Raw genomic sequence first — 4738 nt, forward strand, 5'->3', positions numbered from 1 at the left:
AAACCGTGGTCAAGGAGGTACTTTACCTCCTGCTGCATTAATGCACGTTTTGTTGGATTGACACGATATGCATGCTGTTTTATGGGTTGATGATCGCCTACATCAACATCATGACTTAGCACATTGGTCTGCATGGGAATGTCCCCGAAAAGAGTTGGATGAGCCTTAATGAGCTCACTAACATCAGTCCTAGCAGAATCAGACAGATGCACCAAATGTGTGTCTAAGTCTGTCAATATTTCAGAGTTTCTAAGGCGCACACTGGAAACAGAACTACGCCGGTCATCCAGCCCATCATCACTGGGACTGTATGTAACGACTGACACTAAGGCCATAGGTGCAACCACGAGGGGTGAACTAACAGAATTATTACGGTCAACATAGGTTTTAAGCATGTTGACATGACACACACGAGTTTTCCTTCTACGATCAGGGGTCCGGATTACATAATCCGTGTCACTAAGTTTACGATCGACCACATAAGGACCAGAAAACTTTGCTTGCAAACCAGAACCAACGACAGGTAACAGAACTAGTACGCGCTCACCGGACTGAAAGATACGCACCACAGACTTTTTGTCATAAGTAACTTTCATTTTTGTCTGGGCACTTGAGAGTGTGTCACGGGCAACATCACACGCATGATGTAGCCTCTCCCTGAACGAACTAACGTAGTCCAGAATATTGTCACTAGGGCTAGTGGTACCTGAGAGCCACTTCTCTCTCAGTAGGCGTAATGGGCCTCGCACAGTGTGACCGAAAACTAGATCAGCCGGGCTAAAACCTAAGGATTCCTGTGACGTTTCTCTCACAGCAAACAACAACAGCGGCAACCCCTCATCCCACTCACTGTTTGACTCAGTGCAAAACTTGCGCAGCATGCCTTTTAGAGTTTGGTGAAATCTCTCTAATGCGCCCTGGCTTTCTGGATGGTAAGCGCTGGAGGTATTGTGTGCCACATGTAACTCTGCCATAACCTGGGCGAAGATTTTGGACATAAAGTTTGATCCCTGGTCACTTTGGATGCGTTTAGGAAGACCAAAAGTGGAGAAAAACTTAACAAGTGCTTTCACAATGACACGGGCCTTCAATGAGCGCAACGGAATGGCTTCAGGGTAACGAGTGGCAGAACACATAATGGTGAGGACATACTGGTTACCGGACTTTGTTTTAGGTAAAGGACCAACACAGTCAACAATAACGTGCTCAAAAGGTTCTCCGACGACAGGAATGGGCCTTAATGGAGCAGGAGGAATCACCTGATTCGGTTTACCTGAGACCTGACAGGTGTGGCACGATCGACAGAATTTTACCACATCTGATTTAAGTCCAGGCCAGAAGAAATAACGAAGCACACGATTGTACGTTTTCCTTATGCCTAAGTGGCCGGACATGCAATGGTCATGGGCCAAACTTAAGACCTGAGATCGGAATGCCTGTGGCACTACAATTTGGGACACTGACTCGTGCGTACTACCAGAGCTTGGAGACCAGTGCCGCAGAAGAACACCATCCTCAACCAGGTAGGACACAGACTTTTCACATGATTGGCTTTCTGCAAGAGAAAAGCAAGAGGTTAAGCTAGAGTCAGCTTTCTGTGCTCTGATCAGCTGCTCTTTATCTACAGCAAGGGTTAGGTTTTGATAATCAGGCTGAAGCTCCACACAGATAGGTGCATTTTCTCTACAATCGTGATGGGAGCTTGTTGGATCAGAGCCGCTCATGAAAGAGTCGCTAAGATCCACCAAGTCGCCAAGCTTTTGTGCTTGAGCACGGGTTACAACACAAACAGGAAACAACGGGGTCAAGTCAGGCACCCCAGTGTCGGGAACGCATTCATCCGCAATCGGATGTTCGATCACCTCGGGAGATGGGAAAACTTTACCGCCAGCCAAATCGTTACCGAGGATTAAGTCTATACCGGCTATCGGCAACTGAGGGCGCATAGCAATTCTAAATTTCCCGGACACAAATCTGGAGAACAACTGAATGAAGTGCAACGGCGCCCGCACTGCACACATTTTGACTCCCCATGCCAACACGTCTGCACCACAATAGGTCTCAGCTGAGAGAGGTAAAACACCATCACGGATCAGTGATTGTTTGGCTCCAGTATCCCGCAGGATAGTGATAGGGATTTGTTTTTCCTCACCCACCAGAGAAACAAAACCCTGTGACACAAATGGCCTAAAAGCCTCGTCAATGTGGTCTTTTTGAGCATTAACCAGATTCAACTTTTTGTGGGGTGAAGTGTGGATGAGCCCTATTGGTGAGGGTGTTTTGGCATTCATACTGTGCTCCTTCCTTTTAAGAGAAGGGCAGGCAGCGATGAGGTGTCCTTGCTCATGACAGTAAAAACACTCCCGACTTTCTGTGGTGGCAGTGGGGTTACGACGATAACTCATAGGAGAGTTACCCTTACGGTCAACTGAGGTCGGCTCCCGACGAACAAATTTATGAGTTAGGGTAAACTCATCCGCCAGTACAGCGGCAGCAGCAAGGGAAGTGACTTTTTGTTCATTTAAATACATGACAATTTTCTCTGGGAGCCGATTCTTAAATTCCTCCAACAACACAAGTTCCCGCAGATCCAATAACGTTGCTATCTTACTGGCCTGACACCATTTATCAAAAAGAGTACCTTTCTCTCTTGCAAACTCTACATACGTCTGGGTGGCAGTTTTTTCACAAGCTCTAAATTTTTGCCTATATGCTTCTGGCACTAACTCATAGGCACGAAGGACAGTGGTTTTAACAACATCATAATTCAAACTGTCTTCAATGGACAGAGAGGTACAGACTTCCTGAGCTTTGCCTATTAACTTACATTGGAGTAACAGAGGCCACACTCTCTTTGGCCAATCCAGTGTAGCAGCAATACGTTCAAAAGCATTGAAAAAGCAGTCTACCTCAGACTCTCTAAATGGTGGAACTAATGCAATGTGCCTACTCACGTCAAAGCTGTCTTGGGGTCTTGGAGTGGGTGATGGTGAGGTAGGAGAACTGGCAGATGTAGCGGCTCCCCGCTCTATCTCCAGAACTCTTATCTTTAAATGCATGGCTTGCACCTCCAACTCCCGATTTCTCACCTCTGCCTCTTTTATCTGCAGCGTTAGCCTCAGCTCTTCTGCAGTCGGGCTCGTCTGAGCTGCAAGGCCTTGGGTGGTATTATTTGGAGTGGGGTAACAATACCAGCACGATCACCCGGATCCCCCTCTGTAGGAGTTAACTCCCCAAACAAACCCCTTTCAGTCAGCTTTAAGCATAGGAGCTCCTTTAACTCCTGCTTCTTAAGACTGAGTGGAAACTGCACGTCAAAAAAGTTCCCCACTAAAATCAGGTCAGTCTTCTTACATTTATCCAACTTATCAATCGACGGACTAGTAGCAAAATCCTCTAATTTAAACTCCATTTTGCCACCACTACAAAAGAAAACTGCCAACCACACGGATAGAGACACAAGAAACAACTTACCTAACCTACCTAATTCGATGACAAAGAACACGAGCAAGAACGGACGAGCCCCCAATTTATGTTACGTCCCAAGGTCTAGGGGTGTCCTGGAGGTAACATAAATGTGTGGCCTCCCACTCTTCCCATTCCCAAACAAGGCCAGTACACAACAAATACAATTTAGCAGTTTTTATTATACCTCGGAGATGAGCAGTGCCCAAAACAACAACCAAAACACTAAGAAAAAACCTAAATCTTTCCTAAACCCAAAAGGTAAAGAAAAGACAAAGCTCTAAAACTAGGCTTCTAAGTCCAAAAACAGGAGAAAACGGTGCAAACAAAAGAAAGGGCTTCTCACTCCTACTCACTGCTAGTAGCTGACACAATATAGCTACAACAAAAGGAAATTGCTTCCTAGAAACAAAAATGGCAAAGCCAACAAAACCAGGTTGTCATAAGACAATCAGAAGGACTACGTTACTACTTACAATCTAAGTAGTATATAGTCACAACCGTTCACTATGTACAATAAACACAGACATAGCACACAGTCCTCAGGCAGGTTGGGAATGGCAGAGAGAGGGGCAGAGTTCCTGTCCGTAGGGCTTAAGATGGCTGCTGTCATCCAGATGCCCAATCAGGAGGCTCCAATCAGCTCAACCAGACCAATCCAGTGTGTCCACCTGTTCTCCAGTACCTGCATACACTCACACACACACTCTAATGGAGGATAACAGCTGACAGTGCCAGGAGAGATAAACAACAAAATATGACCCCAGGGTCATAACAGTCCTACTTTTGCATTACCTCACAATGCTTTTGTGTTACCTCGCAATATGTTTTACGTCCCTCGCAATGCTTCTCTTCTTCCTTCCTTGTGAGCCATAGCTGTGTCCAGTTATTGTAGTATAGAGGAAAGGCCCGGTTCAAAGTTTAAAAGGCTGATCCATACTGGGGCGTTGTGCTGAGAGCAGCCGAGTGGACACAGAAGGAAGAAGAGAGAAGTATTGCAAGGTAACACAAAAGAAGTCCTCCAAAAAAAAAAGCCTTAGTAGCCAGCGTATAGAAAATATAACACACCACATATATTTAATAGGGGAAGGAAGCTGCCTGAGCACAACAAACCAATAACAAAGCCCTTAACATCAACCATATAACATACACATTGGCTGGGCTCATCAAGCATAAAAACCTTTACATTGTCAGATGTGACTTTCCAGCATTAGTTTTAAATAACATCTTTATAAGTAGACAGTTGCAATAAAAAATGTTTAAAGAATCCCTA

The 4738-nt window shown here is 45.4% G+C and overlaps 1 pseudogene; it reads left to right on the plus strand.

Moving 5' to 3' along the window:
- The first annotated feature begins 1432 nt into the window (after nucleotides 1–1432).
- Nucleotides 1433–4738, plus strand: part of LOC119890817 — an 18408-nt pseudogene continuing 15102 nt past the window's right edge.

The sequence above is a fragment of the Micropterus salmoides genome, unplaced genomic scaffold, assembly GCF_014851395.1.
Source record: "Micropterus salmoides isolate LMB-PRFRI ecotype aquatic unplaced genomic scaffold, ASM1485139v1 Ms_hic_scaffold_1, whole genome shotgun sequence".
NCBI classification, from domain to species: domain Eukaryota; kingdom Metazoa; phylum Chordata; class Actinopteri; order Centrarchiformes; family Centrarchidae; genus Micropterus; species Micropterus salmoides.